The sequence below is a fragment of the Mustela erminea genome, chromosome 10 (genome assembly GCF_009829155.1).
Source record: "Mustela erminea isolate mMusErm1 chromosome 10, mMusErm1.Pri, whole genome shotgun sequence".
Lineage (NCBI taxonomy): Eukaryota > Metazoa > Chordata > Mammalia > Carnivora > Mustelidae > Mustela > Mustela erminea.
This window is the reverse complement of record NC_045623.1, coordinates 24,081,558-24,095,382: the sequence shown is the minus strand read 5'-3', so window position 1 is coordinate 24,095,382 and position 13,825 is coordinate 24,081,558.

Sequence of the window (13,825 nt, the reverse complement as noted above, 5' to 3'; positions counted from 1 at the left end):
GCTACTGACCTTTGGTAGTATTGGTTCTCAGCTACGTGTACACTTTTTTAATTTCGGAGACTGGCAAGTTGGCCATCTCTCTCTGACACTGTGATAATTAAGCCAAGACTAATTAACAGGTTGAAAAAAAAATCACGACAGTCCACATCTTCTGACCATACTATCATCTTTCCTGCTCTGGGTGAAGGGTATGGGGAAATTATGAATATGAGAATGACTGGGGAAGGTAACAGCTGGGGTCAATTACCTTATGCACTAAGGAGCTTTAGTTTCCTTAAACATAAAAAGAAGACTTTCTACCAGTAAATTTTAGGGTCCTTCTAGCTCTCAAGCACAATGGTTCTTTGAAAATTTACACATGTCCTTTAGGTAATTTTTTTGTCACTTATTTTAGAGAATCTTTTTGCATTAAGTCAAACACAGATCTAGGGATCTTCTCACTATCTTTCACTTACTCAACTTTAACAGAACTGGAAACCAAAAAAATCAAACGTTTAAATTAATCCCAACAATAGGAAGTAGTTTCTGCAAAGATTTCATAATAGCCACTCTTCCCTGCAAAGAGGAAAGGGACATTTATAATGTCTTTTGAAATACCTTTTATTTTAGCTATAATGGTAATGAAAATTTCACTTCTGAAAAAAAAATGTATGCAGTGGCTTTTCAAGCTTTGTTGCTATTGAAGAACCTGGTTTCTCTCAAAAGACTAATCTGTAAGACTTGTTTGAGAAAAGTGCGATGAATTGAATGGAATCAAACGTCTGGGTTTTTGAGTGAAGGACAATGCTATCTGGAGACAGTATGTTAATTGCTTTTAGTTCTTCTGTCACTAGTTAGGACTCTTGGGGGCTTTGTGAAGGAGAGCAGAAGTTGATTCAGTGGCTGAAAAAGCAAGGGTTCAGTCCTGAAAATGAATAAGAAGATGGCACTGACTTTGTGGGGCTAAGGGTAGAGGATGAATAGTTCCTATATTGAATTGCGTCGTGAAGAATTTCAATTAGCTTCCTCGAATGAAAGTTTCGGTCTGTGAAAAAGATGTTTAAAGTCACAGTTTGTAATTAAGAATGTTATTACTGTCTCTCTTTAGTCCAAAAACGTGTGCAATTAATATTTATTCAATTACCAGGACGTTGAATACTATCAGGCTGAAAACCCAAAAGAAGTGGTATTAAATGCAGAACTTCGAATGCACGATAAAAATGAACGTTATCACTCTTGCTGGAGGTCATATTTACTAGTTAGAAATTTAAGAATAGTCACATGAAACCCACTGAAAAAGTAGCAGACTCAAGGAGTTGCTTTTTATGGGAGTTTCTATCACTGCTTTGTCAAGGTTTGTAGACATTTTCTATATTGTCATGAAAATCACTTTATGTTCCCAGGCAGAAAACTGAACAAGTTCATTTTCCCTTGTGACAATCTCATAAGGGCCAGCTTCTCCTTATTGGTTTGAGTTCCTCTTATGGAAGTGGTCAAGTCATCATAGAGTTAACCCTTAGTGTTACTCACTTGCATATTCTCTGTCAGTGTCCTGGCAGCATTTCCCAAACTCTCTTCATCATGGGAAGTCCGTAAGGAACTCTTAAAATACACAGAGTCATGGACTCTATCCCAGACCTACTGCAATCAGAATCTCCAAGGACCTGAAAAATCCAAATTTTTAATGAATATCCCTGATGATTCTTATTTGGGAAATAGTCTTCCAGTAAAACTGTTTAGCTATTCAGGAGGTTTTCATCCCCAGAAAGCATTAACTGAGCCTCGAATTTTGGAAGGATTTCTGCTGTCTGCAACCATCTCTTCTCAGCTTTTTTGGAAAATCGGTCTATCATTCAAACACGTTTCCCCATCTTCAGCCTCCTATCTCTACGAGCTCTTACTAGAGTCTACTCTCTTCCACCTTAAAACAAAACAAAACAAAACCTAACAAAAACTTTTTCTAAAGCCTGCACTTCCTGCTAGATACAGCCTTATTTTGCCTCTCTTTTCACAGCAAGATTCTAGAAGGAATAACCATTGAATGTACTGCTTCTCAATCACTGTGCGGCGAACTCTTATCTAGCTTCTAAATCGGCCCCTACTAAAGTCAGTACTAATCTCTTAACTGATATAATGGAGATAATTTTGAAATATGAAGCCAGCATGTTTCCATTTCTGATGTTCTCTAATCAAAAGGAATTATCTCCTGCTTGTTCCAAGGCTTCCTCACTCACCCTTTCATTATCTGTGGAGGCAGAGAGAACCTAGGTGAGAAAGAAAGAAAGAATCAAGGCTCAGTTTCACATTTCAAGCCAGGTTTATTTGAATCCATAGGAAGACCCTGGTTTTAGAAGTCAGGCTATGTAGAGAAAATAGAGTGCTTTCCTGCATTCCAAAAATTCCCCCTAACACAGCAAGAGCTCACAGTGTGGAGAAGTCAGAAGTTGTGTGGTAAGCCCCAGACACACAGTTGGCAAGAAAGCTGTCCTAGATTGAGAGAAGGAGCCAAGAAAGACAAAGGAATAGCAAGATCTTAGACATGAATGTCCTTGCCACTCTCTGCTGTGAGATCAAATGCAGGAGGATCACTGCTGCAGAATCACTCAAATAGGTGTGGGGGAACCAGGAAAGCATAGGACTATGATCTCCCTTCCCTGGAGATTGAAGCTTCTCAGAGAAGACCTGGGTTCAGCATTCTCTCATAAGGTGTGGTAGCAGAAGAGCAGCATTGGAAGAGAGAGCTGAGGAAATTAGTGAACCAGAAGTGGCCTAGAACCATAATTAAGGAAACACAATGTGTGGGGACATTAGGGCCAGACACAACAGTGGGTCTACAGGTCTCAGTAGTTAATAACATGATGCCTAAAAAAGACAAGCAGAACTAGCAACACCAGCTACACAGAGAAGGGTAAAGTACATTCAGCAGACCTCTGGCCAGAAAGAACCAGCCAATGGCATGGGGACCACAAAACTCCCTATTGCCCCCATATGACATCTGAGAGGAGAACAAAGGGCAGTCTGAAAGGCTGAGTAAAAATGAAACAATTTAAATTAAAAGGAAATGGTTTCAGTTATTAAACAAGTTTTTTTTTTCTGATATCAGGAGAAATGGTGACTCAAGGGCAAGAGTAAATCAGTATTAGATAATAAAGTTACTTTTTAAAATTTTTATGTTTATTTATTTATTTATTAACATATAATGTATTATTTGTCCCAGGGGTATAGGTCTGTGAATCATCAGGCTTACACATTTCACAGCACTCACCGTAGCACATTTCCTCTGCAATGTCCAACACCCAGCCACCCTTTCACTACCCCCTCACCCCCCAGCAACCCTCAGTTTGTTTCGTGAGATTAAGAGTTTCTTATGGTTTGTCTCCCTCCCGATCCCACCTTGTTTCATTTTTTCCCTTCCTACCCCCCATGATCATTGCCCTGCCTCTCAAATTCCTTACATCAGAGAGATAATATGATAATTGTCTTTCTCTGATTGACTTATTTCACTTAGCATAATACCTTCTAGTTCCATCCACATCATTGTAAATGGCAAGATTTTGGTTTTTTGATGGCTACATAGTATCCCATTGTATATATATACCATTTCTTCTTTATCCATTCATCTGTTGATGGACATCTAGGTTATGTCCATAGTTTTGCTACTGTGGACATTGCTGCTTTAAACATTCTGGTACAGGTATTTTAAATACCTCATATAAGTGGAGTCATGTAGAATGTCTTTCTGTGATTGGCTTATTTCACTTCATACAATATTGCCAAGGCTCACTCATGTTGTCACCTATTGCAGGATTTCCTTCATTTTTAAGATTGAATAATATTGCAGTGCATGCATAAACCGCATTTTCCATATCCATACATCTAGATAGTTTTGAAGATGCATGCATAGTCTCAATCAAAAACAGGAAGCTTAATGATTAACAGATTGGAAATTCTGGGAGATCTCTGAAAGACAAAAAACAAATAGACTTTGAAAAAAAAATTGTAATTTAGGCTGTTTATAATTATGCTATAGAAGGTTGAAGGAAACACGAAGGCCAATAAAGGTAAAAATGTCAAATCTCAAATCTAAATACATATAGTAAAATTTTAGAACATTGTAATAGAAGGAAAATCCTCAGACTTTCCTTACAATGTTCTAAAATTTTACTATTTGAAGCATTCCCGTCATTTAATTAGCACAATGCTATTATTTAAGTGTTATTATTATTATTCTCATTTTACAGATGAGGAGCTAAAGCACAGAGAACTCAGGGCACCTGGGTGGCTCAGTCTTTAAGCATCTGCCTTTGGCTCAGGTCATGATCCCAGGGGCTGGGATAGAGTCCCACATCAGGCTCCTCAGCAAAGAGCCTGCTTCTCCCTCTGCCTGAAGCTCCCCCTGCTTGTGTTCTCTCTCTGACAAATAATTTTTTTTTTAAAAAGTCTTAAAAAAAATTCTCTCTCCCTCTCCCTCTACCCCCTCCACATTCTCTCTATATATAATAAATAAATAAATCTTAAAAAAAAAAAAAAAGCACAGAAAAGTCAAGTAACTTCCCCAAGATCACATAGCTAGCAGATGACAAGGCACAGAGTGGACAAAAGTGTGCCATGCTGAGTCAGAATCATGAATATATGTTCTTGCTGGTAATAGCTAACATTTCTTCCAGTTCTAATAATCCATAATTATGTAATCCTGCTACATTTAAGGTGCCGTGAAGGAATTAAAACGAATCACACACCAATCTGGACTCGGAAAATTAAAAACTTCAGTCAAGGTCTCCGAAGTCTGTAGTCAGGATGTGGTACATGAAAACACATTTCTAAAAAACTTCAATAGTTCATGATTTATTTTCACCTTCTACTTTGGGGAGTCATAGTGACTTTTTACTTTTGAGAGGGATATCATGTTCCATTAACATGAGTTTATTTGAGGGACGCCTGGGTGGCTCAGTTGGTTAAACTGCTGCCTTCTGCTCAGGTCATGATCCCAGATTCCTGGGATCGAGTCCCACATCAGGCTCCTTGCTCAGCGGGGAGCCTGCTTCTCTCTCCCCCTCTCCCTGCCACTCTGCCTGCTTGTGCACTCGCACTCACTCTGTCTCTCTCTCTGACAAATAAATGAATAAATAAAATCTTTTAAAAAAATGAGTTTGTTTGAGTAAAAACAATGTAGATAATCTTACATTGAGTATGAAGGTGTGCCCCAAATCATGCAGATGGTATGTAAAAACGGACTTGGAAAAGCTGAATTTGGGGGTGATTCTCCCTAGTACTTACATGGAACACTAATATATGCAATGCATGCTTTGCTGTTGGACCGCTAGATTTTGATCAACACATAATATTTATTTTTATTTACTGTTATTATTACTTACTATTATGGTGATGCATTTCAACCATTCTTTGCCAAGTGGATTCTGAGACAGGAAGGTTATAACCTGGGGCTCTTGGGTGGCTCAACTGATTGAGCAACTGCCTTCTGCACAGGTCATGATCTTGGAGTCCCAGGATCAAGTCCCACATCGGGTTCCCTGCTTAGCAAGGAGTCTGCTTCTCCCTCTGATCCCCCCACCTTTTTCATGCTCGTGCGCTCTCTCTCTCTCTCTCTCACTCTTTCTCTCTCAAATAAATAAAATCTTAAAAAAAAATAAAGTTATAACTGGTATAGAATAAGAGCTAAGATGGACAGAGTAATACTGAAGCATTATTTGTATTAAGTTGAATGACATGAAATTGCTCTTCAAAAACTGTCCAATATCAATAATCTGCATGGTTTAACTGGTATGTTGCTGCTGGATTTATCTGCAGTGTGATACACCCCCAAATTCTGTGGTTTAACAACAATCACTTGATTATGTCTACTGATTCTTGGGCTGACTAGGGTCAGCTTCATGGATTTGGATTCTTCTGCTCAAGACACGACTGTTGGCAGGTCAGTCTTCTAGGGGCTGCACTGGACGTGAATATTCAAGCTAATTCACATGGGTGGTGATTAGTGTCAGCTGTCAGCTGTCAGCTCCCAGCTCGGCTGTAGCTGTCAGACACAGAACTCTGGTTCTTCCCTGTGTAGTGTGGGTTTCCCACAGCACAGCCTGGACTTGGAAGCCCCAGACTATTATTTCCACTGCATTAGATTTGTCAAAGCCAATTTACAAAGCCAGCCCAGTTACTGAGGATTGGAAGTGGGAGGTAGCACTGTTTCTTGAGGCGTGTGGGAGTACGTGTCTATAGAGTGAAGAGAAAATATTGAGGAGCATCCTTTTGGAGACTATTTACCACAAAGAAAAAAAAAATTCTCTGAGTAAAATGAGAGAGATGTGTCTGGGCAGTTTTTTTTCAAACAAGGACGCGCGATGTGACAAGTGAGTAATATAACTGGATGCTGTTATTCCTTAGTGTGTGCAGACAGGAATTATAATGCTCAAAAGGATACCGTGACACAAAAATGTCCAAAAGCCTTGACCCAGCAGGTAAGAGGGTGGTAAGATGTGTATCCACACAGTCACAGCTCAAGTTAATTTGTCGCCGAGGTAGAGATGAGAACTGAGAGGAAGAGAATACTCGTTCTGACCAGGAGAAAATGAAGGATGCACGTGTAGCTCCATGGTGCTATTTGAGCTGTGTCATGAATCAATGGATAAGAGGTAGACTAGCGGCTACAAGAGTGGACATTCAGGGGAAAAGAGTGAGCATAGGGAGGGAGGGAGCAAAAGCCTGAGACTTCCATGCAGCGAAGAGAATATTGGTCCATTGGGCAGAAATACGAAGGAGTGTAAATGTAAGTTGAGAACTAAGGTTGGGGAAGTGAGTTGTAACTGTGGAAGGCCTTGAAGGTCAGAATTGGGAGTTCGGGCTTTGTTCAGGAGTAGGAGTCATTGAAAGGGACTAACAGGATCAGGAGGTTGGCACTTCATGATTGTTTGGTGTTTTCTCTCTCTACCTTTATCCCTTGATTATTCCCAGAGACTCTCTTTCCAACTTGCTGCCTGTAGGGGTAATTTCCTTTCTGATGCTTAGTTCCAAGGTCACTACATGAGCGAGAGATGGAAGGACCCCTTCGCTTATGCTGTGCATGGATACAACACACTATTATTTAGCTATTTAAATAAAATTTTCAAAAAATATTATTTAGCTAGTAAAATGACATATTCAAAAAATATTTATTGGCATGAGGAAATGCCCATATCCCCCATTATGAAATAATAAAGAACATATTAAAAAATGAGAAAAAAAGATACATAAAATTTGGAAGCATCATAAAAATCTGAACGTTGTGTGTGCACATACATGTACGTATACAGAAAGAAAACAAAATCAAAGTTGGCCTGGATAGTGGTATGATAGCTGTCCTTATTTTCTTATTTGCACCATTCTCCCTTTTCCAAATTAGAAGGTATTACAGCTTGTATCAGAAAAGTTATTGTCCAGTGTGTTAACCACAGCAATTAACCCACTGAGCCATCCAGGCGCCCCCCCCCCCATAGCAATTAAATCTTCAAACAGCAACCAAGTAAAAATAGCCTTCTACCTGAACTTGAGACTTGGAATTATCAAAGACCTATAAATATTCAGGACTTTGAGAGACAGACATGGGGTGAGAAAGCCGCTTTGGCCTTCTAAGTATGTGAATGTTCATTCCTAAGAGAATAAAAAGGTGAGGAAAGTGCTTGACCAACCCTTTGCTATGAAGCCACCTCTGGAATTTCTAAATAAGGCCACGAGCTCCTGGAGGGAGGGGGGATGACATGAGGAGCCTGCACACCATCACTCTGCTGTCATGGGGCTTGGAATCAGGAAGAACCCAGCCGTCGCTGTGGGTAAAAATGCCACAGTGAAGTGAGATATTGAGGTTTAAACCTCCAGGTACAGGGACGATTTCACTAGTTATGCAGCCCAGTACCAGTGCCTCCTGCAAATGTTGACTTTCTGTCCCAAGAATCAGTTGTTCACTCTTTTCCGGTCTTGCAGTTTACTACTGTGGACATCTGATAACTCACTTAAGCAGATAAAGAAGGACTTTAGGAAATCCTGAGAAAAGAGGAAAACTGTCACGTCATTACTTTAAGTTACTGTTTGAGCAACTAGATTTATTCATTCATTTGATTTGCTCAGAAATGTCCAGCCAAATAGCTATGGAATTTTGTTTATGTATCTGACATAAGAAAATTACCCTGTGTCTCTTTCGGGTTTACCCTTACTATCAAAGTCTGGCTTTTGACCCTTCTTTCTGCCAGGCACATCCTCCAGGATCTAGCTGAATAGCTAGTCCTAATTTTCAGGCTCTCCAAACAAGGCAGAGAAACTTTAGCTGTCTTTCAACAGCAACAAAAACAACAAATTTTCAAGATTTATTTATTTATTATTTTCAAGATTTATTTACTAATGTATTTATTTATTTATTTGACAGAGAGAGAGAGCAAGCAGGAGTGGGGGAGGCAGAGGGAGAGGGAGAAGCTGCCTCCTGCTGAACAGGGAGCCCAATGTGGGACTTGATCCCAGGACACTGGGATTATGACCTGAGCTGAAGACAGACACTTAACTGACTAATCCATCCAGGTGCCCTCAACAAAATTTTTATAGTTTTACCAGGAAGAGAAAGGAGAAGCATGGATAATAGTAACAGAGAAAATCTAAAGGACTAAGTCTTTTTTTTTTTTCCCTACTGTTTCCTTTTGAAGAAATATATTCTCAGGATCTTAGGATAATGATAACATAAACCATCTTGTTTCTTCTTAATCAATAAAAGAGCCAATATTAATGAAATGCATCAGGGAGTCTGGGCCCTGGTCAGTGGTCGCACTACATCGCTCCAGGGTATATCTGTTTTTCAGGCTGAACAAAGCTAGAGAACAAACCTGGTTGATATGTCTGGCACATTTTTAATGGGAACTGATAAAAAGAACTGATGGCTAATATTTATTGGGAATTTACTACATGCATGTTCTGGATTAAGTACTTTGTATGAATTATTTTATTTAATACTCACTCACCACCATCCAACTAAGTACTGCTATTTGGACAACAGATAATCTAAACTAGAATACTTGAATAATTTGTCCCAAGGTCAGTATTAAATGAAGCTATGGTTGACCACAGTTTGATTCCAGAACCTGTTCTATTATTCTGTGTGGTGCTACCTCTCATTGGTGGACATAAAATAGTCTTCCACAGGCTTAGACATCTTTGAAGGACAGACGGCAAGTAATCTAAAAAAGGGAAATTTATCTTAGGTCCTTGGTTTGTTATGGGAAGGAAGAAGGGCTGATAATATTGCCCAGATAAATTTTTACCTCATTTTTACCTTTGAAGAGCATAAGAATCCCAGATTACTTATGTTAAATATCCAGCTTTGTTCACTGGACACTTACTTCTTTCTGTTGAATTTAAAAGAAACATATGGGTTACTATGTTTAAACGGCCATCTGCCATCATAAGCAAATTCTTGAGGAAATTGTTTTGGACCTAAAGTACAGGACATGTTTGATCTTTATGTCTATTTGTACTTTTGAATTTGGAAACTTTTAGATAAGGAGGTACAAAGGTAGCAGGAAAGAAAATGAAAAAGCAAAAAAAAAAATTATTTTAAAAAGCAAAATGAGTGCTCTGTGGTGTTCTATACCAGTAAGAGTAAGAGAGAAAGAATTAAAACTGTCCAAATAGACACAGCCTGATACCAAATTGGTGGTATTGCATCAAATAGAATAGTAACAATATCTAGTTAACATGTGCTGAGCTGAACTGATCATTTTGGAAAAGACTCTTGGTCCAAATTTCTGTGTGGTAGGCTGAATAATGACAACCCCCGCTCCTCCAAAATGTCCATGTCCTAATTCTTGGAACGGGTGAATACGTTACCTTACATGGTAAAAGGCATTATTCAGATACAATTAAGGATCTTGAGATATGAAGGTTATACTGGCTTACTGAAGTGGGTCTAATATAATCACAAGGATCCTTCCAAGGTGGAGACAGAAGGAACATGGAGGGAAGAGCCACAAGGCAAGGAATACAGGTGGCCTGTAGAAGCTGTAAAAGGTAAGAACATGGTTCCTCCCCTGGAGCTCCAGGATGCAAGCAGATACCTTGATTTTAAACCTGTAGGACCCATTTTGCATTTCTCAGCTCTAGATCTGCAAAATAATAAATTTCTGCTGTTTTCAGCCATGTCATCTATCATAGTTCACTCTAGTACTGATAGAAAATGGTTATATATGACTCAGAGAATTCTAAGGAAGTGGCAAATGGGAAATGGGGAAAAGATCAAGAACTCCTTAGTCATCTCTCTCACCCTTCCTATCTAGTCCACCACCGAAGTCCACTCCCTGTTTCTCCCCTTCTGAGCATTTCTCTTTCCCATTCTAGCCCTGTTGGTCCCTGTCCCTCCCTCTCAAAGGACTGAAGACAGCAGTCTCTTGATTCTTGCCCCCACTCCTTCCAGGGTAATTGGAGTGTGCCCCACACCTACCATCAGACTCACATTTATAAAGGTCTCAGCCCCAACCTTGGCTAGATCCACATTATCTATAGATAAAAGGCCCAGGCTCTTCACAGTGGTATCCCAGACCTTCTATCCCTCCATATTTTCTATCTTCTCCCACTGTGACACACACATGCAGCCTCTGTGCCTATGCTCAGACTTGGACCTCTGCCTGGAAAGCTTTCCTCCCTCTTTGTCATCCCAACATCCTACTGGGGAAGGAGGAAGTGTGGGAACATCGAGAATAGTGTTCTGGTAGAAGGATCCTTGTTTGGGGAAAAAGTCAACATCTTTTTTTCATATAAATAGTAAATTAACACATGCCTCATACCATGAATAAGTGAAAGAAATGTAACCATTAATGAAAGGTAAAATGCAGTAGAATTCCAAATTAAAAGGGAAGAAACCAGAAAAGGGAATGAAAAAAATCACTCTATACAATAAATAGCCACAAATAAGAGGGACAGGTCAGAGTTAAGTTATGCCTTTCATTACTCTAATGTTCCAGACTGCTTAAGCTAAATGAACAATATGTAGCAATATACCGTTTATAAAAAACAAATTTAAAACAGAAATGAAAAGAGGTTGAAAAATAAAAGAGCTGAATGGGTAGTTCACAGAAGAGCAAAATGACAAACATTTATGAAAAGATGCTCAGACTGTTGTAGTCAGAGAAATACTAAATAAATAACTGAGATATCACAACATTCCTATTGGATGGTAACAGTTGAAAATAGCTCTAAAGCTATTTTGTTGGAAAGGATGTTGAAGCAACAGGAACACTCTTCCTTTGCTGATCAAAATGTAATACAACCCTTTAGATGGTGAACTACATATATCTATTAAAATTTTAAAAATATGTATTCTTCAACCCAACAATCCTATTCTTGGGAATCTATCTCATAGAATTAAAAGTCTCTGGATACAAAGTCATGTGACTAATGATCCTTTATGGCAGCAGTGTTCATAACAACAGAACACTGAAAATAAACTGAATGACCATCAATAGGGGATGAAAAATAATAAAACATCCTGAGGGAATATGTTGTAGTCATTAAAAAGAAGAAATTAGAAATTAGAAATTCAAAAAGAACATGATAAAAATACAATTACAGTGGAAGACATGAATATATCACTGTCAGAACTGGTCACTTATAATAGACAAAAGATTAGCAAAGTCATAGAGGAATTGAATAATTTTGTTGAGATAGGTACAAATAAAGAAACTTACAAGTACAGAGTATACATTTAGTAGAATAGAGAGGATACATTTAGTACTGTACTTATAAGCTTGCCATATATGTTTCCAAAATAACTTCATTCTGGGACTCTCTACCATTTAGGAAAAAAAAAAAAAAAGCATCAGTCCATGAGGACATATATGTTAGAATATTGGTTGCAACAGCATTCATGGTGGAAAAAGCAATATATATATATACATATGCAAAATATATGTGTGTGTGCATTCTCATTCATCCATTCAGAAAATGTGTCTTTATTAAACTTCTGCTACATGCTTTGTTCTGCTCTAGACACCATGAAGTTTAATAAAGGACCCCCACCTTCAGAGAACTCTGGTTGTAGCTGAGGAGCCGAAGCATACAGACACAGTTACATAAAGGCACCAAACAGGATATTTTAGACAGGGGACCCTATAAGCAAAGGCCAGAGCAGGAGGCAGAAAAAGCAGGATGTATTCTGGAGATGAGGAAATGTTATCTCATCGGAGAAAAGAATCACATCCCACTTACTAATAAAAGAAAGATATGTAGAAAGAAATCACTAATTACCACGAATTCTTAACGAATTCTAGTGAATGGAGGCAGATTGCCAAACAGCATTTAATAGGGAGCTTGACATGGACCTTTTTAAGATTCTAAAGCTTTTAAAATAAAAATGGAGCAATAATAACTAGGATTTGAAAGGGCAGATAAAGTTATGCCAAACTAAATTAGTTTTCATTTTTCATGAAGCTTCTAAATAAGAATGTAATAGACATGAAGAAATCAGAGTTTTGGCAAGGGTTTGATAGTTCTTTTTAATCTTTGGGGGCAGATGTAGGACAGTTAAACTGACTGAATGACTCCAGAAAACATGTCGTGGGTGAATGACTCTGTTACCTACAGGAAGTTTCATAATGTGGGAGAATCTCTTTTGTGACCGACACACTGGTGGGTCTCAATCAGTGTGTGTGAAAAGGAATCTGCTACTAATACTGAAAAGTAAACTGACATGGATTCAAGGTTTCCCCTCGAATAATCTCGTTTACGGGTATTCAGATGGTCTAAGTGAACAGGAGAGGAGTGGATGTTAAAATGAGCTGGAGAGCAGCGTGCATAACCCTAAAACCCTCCAACCCTCAGAACATATCTGGACATACCTCCAGCAATGCACAGATACACTGCCTCAGAGAGTAATGGAAGCTGCAGCCCGTGGGGGTAAGAGGCATGTACTCTCTGATCCCAACTTTGATTTGGATCTGAGATGAGGCTGAGGCTGAAGCAGGAAGTAGCTAATACATTGATTCACAATCTGCGTCATGGGAAAGATTAGGTAAAAGTTGATAGAAAATAATATGAAACATGGTTCTAGTCCAAATTGGACAGAACATAATTGGGGCATTGTTTTAAAATTTTGTCCACCATCCTTTATTTTTAAAGGCAGTAATTAAATTCAGCTAATTAAAAGGAAATCAATCAGGTTGGAGACAGTGACTAAAGGAACTGAGATGTTTAGATTAGAAGGACTCAGGGACATTAAATCTCCCATCAAATATTTGAAATCCTATTATAAGGAACAGCAAAATAATGGAAAGAACATAGGGCTTTTTAACTCAGATAGAGGTTGTACTATTAGAGACTTCAGAATTCCTTTGAAACCTCAGATTCTAGGAAATCTATAGTAAGATTTTATAGTAAATTAGGAGGGCTAGGTTCGGAACACGCTGGGCACACCCCTCTGGTATCAAAGCCAAAGAACAGAGTAGAGCCCAAACTGCTGGGGTCAGTGCCAGCAGGGTTTCCTGGAGTGGTAATTCTAACGAGGGCATCCAGAGGACAAGCCAAAGGGTTAGTTAACAAACAGGAAGACTGGGCAAATGTCATGATGATGAGAAGACAGAACTAAAAAAAAAAAAAAAAAATGTGGCAAGAGGCAACCAAAGAAGCCGAAGATTCAGGATGCCACAATCATAAGGACTAAAGAAGAAGGGAAGTAAAATAATGAGGCTGGTGGTTGGGTGGGATGACAGAGGGACAAAGCAAGAGTCAGGTCAGGACCAGGATTACTTCAGGTCAGATCTTGTGATCACCCTGATAAGGATGACTTGTGTTGGACACAGAGTAAACACTCAATAAACATGAGATGTTA